General features: G+C 44.5%; 1 long non-coding RNA gene across 1 annotated transcript; it reads left to right on the top strand.

Annotated features, from left to right (window-relative positions):
- The first annotated feature begins 3,857 nt into the window (after positions 1–3,857).
- LOC138110876 (uncharacterized) lies at positions 3,858–4,840 on the top strand. The gene is made up of 3 exons (XR_011151132.1): positions 3,858–4,019; positions 4,109–4,286; positions 4,373–4,840. It is a non-coding gene; the product is annotated as an uncharacterized lncRNA (long non-coding RNA).
- The last annotated feature ends 5,400 nt before the right edge of the window (positions 4,841–10,240 follow it).

Genomic DNA, 10,240 nt, shown 5'->3' with positions numbered 1-10,240 from the left:
GGGTTATGGGTATGAGTTCCAACCCAACAGCCACCCAAGAACCAGTTTTGTAGGCTCTCCTTTGGGAGCTGCTCTTGAACTGTGAGCTTTTATGCACTTTGTGCTTTTTACACACTCCTTTTTGTAAAAGTGTATATAAAACATAGCTATTTACTATGTGGTTTAATCCTGTATATTCAATGTACAGCTTTACTGTATAGCTCAGTGTTCTGAGAATGAACCCCATGTGGCAATGGGCTGGCCAATTGTTTCTGACAGTTTTGTTCCCAGACTCCTGGGTTATTCTTGCCTGAGGACAGAACAACTGCAAGGAGAGATTTATCCTGTGGATGCTAAAACCAACTTCCCAATAACATAATGCCTTTTCCTGGTCTTAAAATCAAGAGTCAAACATGGTTAGAAGGGAAAAAGGGATTTTACCTTGGTATTTATTTTAAGGATCCTTAGGTGCACTATGTCTAGGTGGAATGCACCTCAATGCACACCGCAATGCTTCCTAAAAGATCTGGTCTAACATTATAGGTTTTACTAATTAGCAGATCTATCAAAAATTCCCCAATGAGAGGCTTGAATGAGCCCCCCTCCCCAAGGAACCTTCCCCTGGATGGTTCTATCTTAGTTTACAAAATGTGTTCTGGAGAGGACCTTGGGGTCTGGGGGCATTTTGATCTCTAACTACGAAGCTTCTCAAATGTTTAGTCTCTTAGCTTGACAAACAAGTCCAAGAATATAGGCAAAAAGCACTAAGAATATGGAAGTTGTAAAAAGGTATAAAAGGGGTATAAAAGAAAAGGCAAAAAATCATCATGGCATCAACATCGGGTTTGCAGGAAATCTTTAAGAAGAAGGTGTCCCTGGGACCAGCAGCCCAGGGAGATATTAGGGTGCATGTGTACCCTATCAGGGAGGTATCCTATAGGGGAAGTACCTCTTGTGCAGTGCAGGTGCTGGGTGGGACAGGGCAGCATCTGGACATGGGGCTGGATAAGCTGTTCCACTTTGTGTCAAACAGAGAAACTGCTGCTACTGCTTCTGCCACCTGTATTTAAGGGCACCAGAATCTTGCAGGGAGGTCGGTGGGGAGAGTGCAATTCCTCCAAGGGACTTTTCCCCCTCTTTTCACTTCTACTCTCCATGAGCAAGTTCCTGCCTGTGCATTTTCCCAGGCTACTTCACCAGGAGCTGCAAAAGGCAAGGTGGAGAGCAGAGACAGGCAGTGACTACTGTCAGGGAAAACAATGGTTTAAAGCTATTTTGAGCTTTGTGGAAACAGCAATTTATTTTGGTTTCGTGGCCCCAAGGAAGAGAAGAGCAAGCTTCTGTCTCCACCACAGGATCTGTTTAGTCCTGGGTGGTAGATAGGTCTCAGAGGCACACAGAGGCTGCACCCAGCCCAGTGGGCACTGTGGGACATTCTGTCTTCTGTCAGCCCCCACGGTGACCTGCAGAGTGTTGTGGGGCTTACCATGTGTCTGTGGCAGCTAGAGAAAACATTCAGAAGCAACTAACGTCTGCCTGGTGCTCTCTAAGAGAACTTTGGAGTTGTGTTTCCAACCCTTGAGGTCTCGAGTGAGGAATTTGCTTTGTTCCATGGGCAAGTTCATCAGACCCCAGTTGGGAAAGTAGAGGATATGGGTGGGATGTCCTCTGTGTGGGCTCCTGGAAGTCCCATACTGGTAGTTTGTGAAGCCCACTGCAGTTTCTAAAAATAGGCTGCATGGCAAAGGCTCTCTTGATGATGAACAGGGTAAATGCCAGTAAACCAATGTTACTCCTGTGTAACTGATCTGAACACTACACAGACTGAATTTAATTTCATGATTAATTATGCCAGGAGACCACAAGTATTGGATAGGTGCCTTTGTTAAATGAATCTCATGGAAATAATTATTGGCTCCAAGAGAAGGGGGTTGCATTTTCAGATCCAGATAAGACTGGTGTGGGAAGGACACTCATCCTGCACACCAAATCCAGATGAAAGCCCATGGCCAAGATGCTTGGTGAGAAGTGCCAGTGCTGAGGCCAAGGGTGGCACCCCATGCACGTGCCATCTCTGAAATCTTGGGAAAAGGATCTGTGCAAGCCCCCATGTACCAGCACTGTTGCATAAGAGGTGCCCCTGTCTTTAGCCTCAGCCAAAATCTGACTTGTTATTATGGCCAAAGACACCCAGGTTGGACATGCAATTTCCAGAGCGGGACGTCTGCAGCAGCACTTGCACACAGGTGTGTCCATTCTCCGTATCTGCCCATAGAGCTGTGTGCAAGAGATGCAGCTCTCACCTTGCTTCTTCATGGCGTGTCCTGCTGTTTCCACATGCCTTCACAAGTCAGTGCATCAGCTGAGCAGAGGCAACTGCCCACCTACATAGCATCTATACAAAATGCATCTCTTGCCATAAACCTTTTTTGCTATAGATTAAAAGGAACCAAATCCTTTTGCCTCCGTTGGAGGGAAACATCAGAAGCAGGGACAGCTGGCTCAGCTGAAGTGAAGGAGTCAGATGAATATGCATGTTGCTAAGGCATTATTAACCTTGTGAATTTAATGTTGTAAATTTGAGCTTTCTTCTCCCACCTCTCCCCCCTTTGTGGCTCGCTGTTCCTCCTGGACACACCTCTTGTTGTGAATTGTGAGACGTCACACCTTTTTGTTCGCTGTGCAAGTCACCACGTGAGTGCTGCGAGACAATTAATCACTCCAGTCCTGATTGAAAATTCTCAGTCCTTCAGTTTTCTGGATGCATTCGACTGAGTAATGCCCTTGCAGAGACAGGGAAAAGAGTTTCCAATTCATTTGCAGATATCTGATTATTTTAAAAGCTGGTTTTGTGAAGCACCTCATAGTACATACGGTTTTATGCCTCCATATCCTGCAGGAAAACCCAGGCAGCACAGCTCCTCAGTCTAAACAGGCGTAAACAAGCTGGCCAATGACAGGCTCAGCTCTCACACAAATCAGGCAGCAGCTAAAGGAATCAATTCTCACCTGATACAAGGGCGTTTGGGTCAGAAAACCTGGTCACGCTGTGGTTCTGTTTGAAGCAGGGGAGGTGAGGTGTATTAACCTGCACCAAGAATGGGAATCGCAGAGGCTTCAGGTGCCAGGGCTCTTTGGGCTTCAGGCTGGAGAAATAATAAAGAATCACACAAAGCATGCTGATATTAAACAGCAAAACCTTACTGGGAGGAGAAGAGTTACTTTTTATTAAAACACATGCTGTTCCTTGGCTGTAGAGCTCCTACTTTACATGCTTTCCCCATCCTCAAGCTTCACTCCCTGATACACTTTCGAGGCCACACATCTTCATTCCTTGCTGCTGTGCAGGAAATGTGGCCCTGCCTACCCCAATATGGGTGTGCAGCACTGCAGGGGCTGTTGGTGGGATAAGATCTGCTGTAACAGGAGGCCTCCTCCCCCTACAAAACCAAATGTCCATTTAAATTCTTATGCTAAATGTTGACTATCATAATGAGCTACTATGTTTTACAGTTTTGGCTTAATTTCCTTCTCTGAATTTGGTCCCTTCTGGTGCTGCAGCAAGGTTTTATCTGTCTGAATCACTGCATCATCATCAGACGTGGCCTATAGGCACCAGACTGTGCTCCAACAGCCCATCTCCTCTCCTGGAGGCTGTGGTCAGGGGTATGGTTGCCATGGTGGTGCCAAGACAATTAAAATGGCTTTATATTCAGCTGAAGGTACTGACTGTTTCCAGGATGCTATATATCCTAATCAATCTCAGCTCCAACAGACCTTGGAGCAAAGCCAGATCAAATGATGGCAGCTGGTGGTGTTTAATTTTTTTCTTTCTCCTCCAGCCCCCCAGGGTTAGCTTTCCTGCATGGTTGGTAGCTGCAGTTCAAGGTGAAAAAACCTACACCCTTTCTTGGTTGTGGTATCTTTCATTCTGCATCCTTAATTTGAGCCACGCAGCACACAAAATGTGTGAAGTTACCACCATTCCTCTGACCTCCTGACCTGCCAGAAGCTGAACTGGCTTCTTTGCATCGCCTGATGTGGGTGCTGCCCTTGTGATGAGTGCAGGGAATAAGGGATCTCTTTGTGGAAGGCTCCTCCTAACAGGCTGTGCTTCTCCCCTTGCCAGGCCATTCCCCGTGGGTGGTGGGGGCTGGAAGCAATATGTTGGAAGTCACACTGTATCCCAACAGCTTGGGATTCAGAGCTGTCAAGCAGTGGCTCATTGTTAGTACAACTTCTTCCAGAACGCCAGAAAAAGAAAAGGAGACTTGAAACTTTTTATGACCTGCTGACACATGAGTCTGGTAGGAAACCGACTGCGAATCAGGAGTAGCGGAGGGGTTTGGAAATTTGCTGCTGCTGCTCATTACAGGGTTGTTTTTTCCTACAGGTAGCAATGTGAGCCAGAGGGCTCCTCCGATTTACATCTGGTTGTTCCAGCTGGCTTACATGGATCTACTTTGTGGTGTAGGTGCTGCCCTGTGCTTGGTCAGCATTTTGCAAGAGTGTGTAGTATTTCTTTTTGTATTTTTGCCATGATTCAAGAGCAGCTGAATTCCCATTTTAGAGAGTTTATGACCTACATGAGCCCTGAGGTGACTGTATAGTCCCAGGCAGGAGGCTGGGCCAGCTGTGTCCTGCAAGTCTGGATGAGTTTGCAATGTGAGACTACAGGATGGCACAAAATGCAACTCCTGATTGCTACTACTAAGAAAACTTAACTCAGGGCTGCTCTGTGTGGCACTGGGCACATCCCCAGTGCAGGTGCTACAGTGGGTTTCAATTTCAGGGCTATTCTGCATTTTGTGGTGACACTGTCTAGCTCAGTGTTCTTTAATTTTTCTTGTATCCTCCTGTACTAGCAGAATGCTTAAAGTATCAACAACTATCAGGATTAAAATAAAATTAACTTTAACATTACTTAGGTTTATGGCCCTGCTTAAGCCTTCTAGAGTTGTGAACCCTGTTTTGGAGGCGGCTATGTCTTTGCAATCAGTCAATCAATCAATCAATCAATCAATCCCATGCCATCAACCACTGTAATGCATTTGCCTGAGATAATCAGACCTTGCACAAATCTCCCGAATTTTTAGCATGCCCATAGATTTGCTAGCTCTTCACTCTCTGTTGGGATTTACCTGATCCCTCCAGCTGGAAGCATCTGCTAACAGCCTCCACTTCACAGAAGGAGCCCTCCACCCAGGCCAATGCTCCTGGCATCTGCTGAAACAACAGATCTGGAAGCATTAGCCTGCTCCATTAAGCTCCAGGTTAAAGGGTCAGTGAAAGTCCCCAAGGTATGCCAAAAACCTTGTCTGGAGACTCTGTCTCCCTTAAGGAGCCTGCTACCTTCAACACTTAATCAGGGACCAAAGACAACAGCTTGAAAAAGCCTCAATTTCCAAAGATAAGTAATTTAGCTATGTAAATGAAAAGTTGCGGGTTTGAACATATTTTTTCCATGACTCCCCCTTGACACCATTAGGTATTTCTGGCAGCTCATTTTGGATGATTTTTGTCTCAAAATATGTTTAGAAACTTAGGTTCTAACGAAGGATAATAATTACCCAAGTAACAATGAACTTAACCAACCACCCGAGGAGCTGGAATGATTTACAGCTTTCAAAGGAGCTGATGCTAGCTTGCCTTTTGTCTTTCCACTTAATGCCTCTCTAATATTCTTCTCTGGACACAATGCCTTTATGAACTGTTTTTTCTCCATTTTTTTCCTTCAATAGAATGCCAAGTCCCTCCACCACCTAATTCTCTGCATACAAAAGAAGATTTAATATCCTCTAAATGACTATAAAGAACAAACCTACCAGATGGCAGTCTTCATTGCTCAAGGGGGATGCAGGCTGCTTCTCTTGGAGAAGCATTTCAATGTGGTTTTGAAAGAGGGAGTCATTAGGTGTATTCATATTTTCCTTAGTGGGGTGCTGTGATATAACTCAGGGAAGGTGCAAGAAGAGGGAAATACATTTTGTGATCCAACAGAGGAAACAAATAGAGCTGCATGAGATGCCTTTTTTGCTAATTTCTTGAATCTCTCTGAGAAACGTGTTGACTGTGACCTTGAGCATCTCTGCAGAAGTTTTGAGATGTAGTGTCTTGATGCTATGTATGATTTTACAAACTCGAAGAAAGGTTTAAGAAAGTTACTAGCATTCAAAGACTTCTCCTCCAGATTTAAAACAAGGATGTTGCTGACATATAATCAATGCTCCTCTGGAAGAAACTGTTCTGCTTCATTCTCTTTCCATTTTTCCTATGTCAGAAGCTGACAAGATTAGTTGATTAAAAGGATTTCTTTAAGAACAAATGTTTGCATCTCACTTATTTTCCAAGTATTTGGCTGAATAATTCATCTGACACATAGCTAAATCATTTATCTTTGTAGATTATCTGAGAAGAGATCACAATATTTATGTATGGACCTATTGCTCAGATTTATTTGCTAAATAATTTATTGGAATAATCTGTGCTTTGTGTCTCATTTGTGGCCAGTTCTTTGGGAGATGTTGATATTCTGATGATGTGATGTGTTTCTGTTCCCGAGTGGGTGAGTGTAACTTTCTGGAATTATTTTGTGATGTAAGTGGCTGTTATTATGAGTCTGAAATGTGTTTTCACGCTAAATTCACACTTGGTGAGTATTCCTTCCAGAAAATGTGTTCCCTAGGATAACTGTGGAAAGCAAACACAAAAAAAAAAAGGGAAGGAACACAGTCAAAGCAAATCCATAAAAAGATTCAGATGCACAGAAATGTGTTTGCAGGACACACTTATCTCTGCTGTGAAGCACTGTGATAAAGGAGACCTCAGATTTACAAGGCAGAGATGGTTATATGCCAATCAACTACATATCCTGTGTGGACAACTGGAATGACGATCTGCAGCCAGACCTGCTACCAAACAAATATGACCCACAGTCACTTGTGTTCTCCTTGGGATGTAGGTTACACAGCAAAGTACCCAGCAAAACAAAGTGTAGCATTACGTATCAAGTGAAAGAGAAAAGATAAAAAAGGCATATTAATGGGATAGCAACAATCTTGGTATTAAGGGTGAAGAAAATAGGGTATTTTATGTGTCTCCAAAATGACACAGTAGCCTGTCGTAATGGCTACTACCTGATACCTTGAAAGCAAGAGAAAAATTTCCATCATGATTTAGTGATCAGCTTTCACGCTGAATTTGGAGATCTGATCTCCTTATCTTTGCAAGTGCTACCGGGAGACCTGCTTGGTAACAAGAAAAGAATTCGACCTAACAACAGCCCATTCATCCTGGTGCTGTGTCAGGCAAAATCCAAGCATTTATCTAGAATATTAATTCTCTACGGACCTTTGCTTCAAATCGTGTTTGCTGTGCAGCAGAATGCATTTTAACAGAGCCAAAGAGAGGCCTTACTCTCACAGAAATTCAATCAAACTATGTTTCTCCCCACAATGAAAAAGTAGATTCAAATAATATACCTGTCACAATATAGTCATATAGCTCCATGGGGAAAAACAACTATTTCATGGATTTAATCCCAGCTATCAGTCGGGAAGACAGGTTGCAGTTTTCTGCCCCTCTGGTACTCACATACATGTCTAGATTTTTAAGGATGTCTTTGGGCCATCTATAGAAAAGACACTGACTTTTTAGAGCTTTGGCCATGTCCATGCAGGGATGGTATTTTTCAGTACATAAATATGTACACTGTACACTCTACATCAAACTCCCTGGTGCACCCTGCTTATTTGTCATAGTCTAAGGTGATTCTTTTGACAATCCTTGTGCATATGCTATTTTCTCAGTACTTGGGAGATATCCTGAGGTTCAGAGGTCCCTTCCTCTATTCTGTACTCTACAAATTTACTGGCAGTAATTTGTAGGAGGCCTTTCCAAAACTACAGGAATACTGGTCTGGAGGCGTAAGTGTATTAAACCGCCAAACTCCCGTGATTCACATCCTTTCCTGACACCCATTAATGTTCCTGGCACCATTTTCAAATTACTATTTGGCAGATGGAGGACATGCTGCTAAGTGCTATGATTATGAGATTCATTAATATGGACGGAATTATGCACATGCATTTGTAGTTGGGCAGGCAGAAGAATTTACATCTGAGGTTTCCAAAGACACTGGATACTGAGGTGATAGAGCTGTAGGAAAGGATACCATAGGAAGATGAGACAAAATTTTGTGGAGAAGTTGCATGAAGCAGTTTTACTTGCTGAAATTTTTGTTTCAGGGCTCACCTAGGCAGCAACAACTGGTGGGAACAGGTAGTGGTTCAGAACTGGATGGTCACTGCCACTGGCAAAGCTTTCGGATGACAAAGACCAATTAGATCTGTGAGCAGAGCCCAGAGCTGCAAGAGAAGAGCATGAATGTGCCCATCTAAGTGGGCAGCCATGTCACCATTACCTCTGGCATCTTGCTGCTGATCAGGAGCTCACCAGCTGGGCTTGGGAGAGCAGCTACAGCAAATGCCACAGGGATTTGAAATGGGGAGGTTTCTGCTCTGTCATGTCAAAAGCTTGGAAATGTGCAAGAGTTGGAGCTGGTTTTAATGGTTGTAAATGACAGACACATACCTGGTCTTTTCCAGCAGGACCAGCTATTTTCTGTGGGTTTTCAGAGGCTGACTGATCACTATAAAATATTCACTGAGAGTAATAGGAAGTGGAAAGGTTTGCGATACTGTGTTGTTGCAAAAAACCAGGTCTTGGTGCTGGAATGGAGTGGGACTCTTTGCTTCTAGAGATATGAACATTATGGTTCCTCTCCTTGTTCTGGGCACCTGGATTCAGTGTATGCTCTGTTTCTCTGGCCAAGGAGGCTCTTTGTTGGTGGTTTCAGTATGAAGGAAGAATTATTTAGCTTTGTGCAGAGTGGTTGCAGATGATCACTGGCATGTACTTCAGGAAGATGGATAGGAGGGAGGTGGTACTTCATGAGAAGGGTGGGTGTTTCTCATCATGATGTGTTTCATGTGATAAGTGCCTGCAGGTTTTTTTGCACATCCATAAGAAGATTTCCTGAAGGAAATATTGGAGGAGGAATGTGAGTGGGAGCAGGAGGAAGAAATTTAATGTTTTAGGCAGATGAGGAAAGCAAAATGACCAAAATAATCATGACCACAACATACTGGATGTTTGGTGTGCTGAGGACAGAGAGTGATTTTTGGCCTGTGAATGCATTGTAACCAAGGAAATGTCTTGCTCTTTGGAGTATTGATAGTGTGTGGGCATGATCTGTCATTTAGGGGTTGAGCTGGATCTACGTGACCTTTTCCAGTCAAATGCACCAATATGAATTTGAGTGATGGAAGTAATACATGATGTGTTGAATAAAACCTCCAAGACTGCAGTGAGGAAGCACACAAACAGAACAGCTGCGAGTGAGATGCCTGGTTGGACTAAGGACATACAGGGTCACAGAAAGGTGCCAAAGTGGGGCTGGCAGTACTGAGAGCCCCAGGATGGCACGTACCCATGAGTTCCATGGGATTCTCCATGCCAAATCCTGTCTCCCCAGGTGTTTGGCTCTGCACTGCCCATCCTTCCAGGGCACCTCATTCCCATTCTTTGGGAGCACCTCAGGAAGTGCCATCTCCCTGCTGTCTCTGCAGCCCCTCTGCTGAGATGCACTTAGCTGGGATGCCCTGGCACAGAATCTGTCATGATTTTTTTCCCATTCAGGTACCTGTCAGCCTCCCTGTGCAGGATAATGCTTCTCTTCACACAGGTTCTGTGCTACAAGTGCTAAGGGACATGATAAAACATCTAAGTGCTTATTGTCCATTCCCAGTTTCCATGGCAACCATGATAAAACATTTCTTTTCCCACGTTTCAGGAATGCCATTCACCTCCTTTCTTCCCACTCCTCAGTTCCCTTCAGGAGGAGGCAATGCTCCCTCTGCTTCCTCAAGGACAGACTGCTGTGGCAAAGGCTCAGTGCTGCCCGCGCCTCCAGGACAGATGTTACAGGGCATGGGGCAGCACTGGGTAGCTGGTACATCACCTTGTTCCAAACACCCAAGACCCAAACAGGTCTTGTCTGAAGATGCAATGGTCACTCCAGGACTACACCAGGAGCCAGCTCTCTCCCAGAGGGAGTATCTTTGCCTTGCAGGAGTGTGCTGTGCCATCTGGGCTTTGATTTCCCTTATACAGGACCTACAGGGTAGCACAAGTGCACTGCAAATTAACTGAGTTTCCCAGGGGTCTTTCTAAGCACCCTAAAATCGCCCTGCACCTTGGT

The sequence above is a fragment of the Aphelocoma coerulescens genome, chromosome 5 (assembly GCF_041296385.1).
Source record: "Aphelocoma coerulescens isolate FSJ_1873_10779 chromosome 5, UR_Acoe_1.0, whole genome shotgun sequence".
In the NCBI taxonomy this organism is placed as follows: domain Eukaryota; kingdom Metazoa; phylum Chordata; class Aves; order Passeriformes; family Corvidae; genus Aphelocoma; species Aphelocoma coerulescens.
The sequence above is the reverse complement of the archived record's forward strand: the minus strand, read 5'-3'. Positions and strand labels throughout refer to the sequence as shown.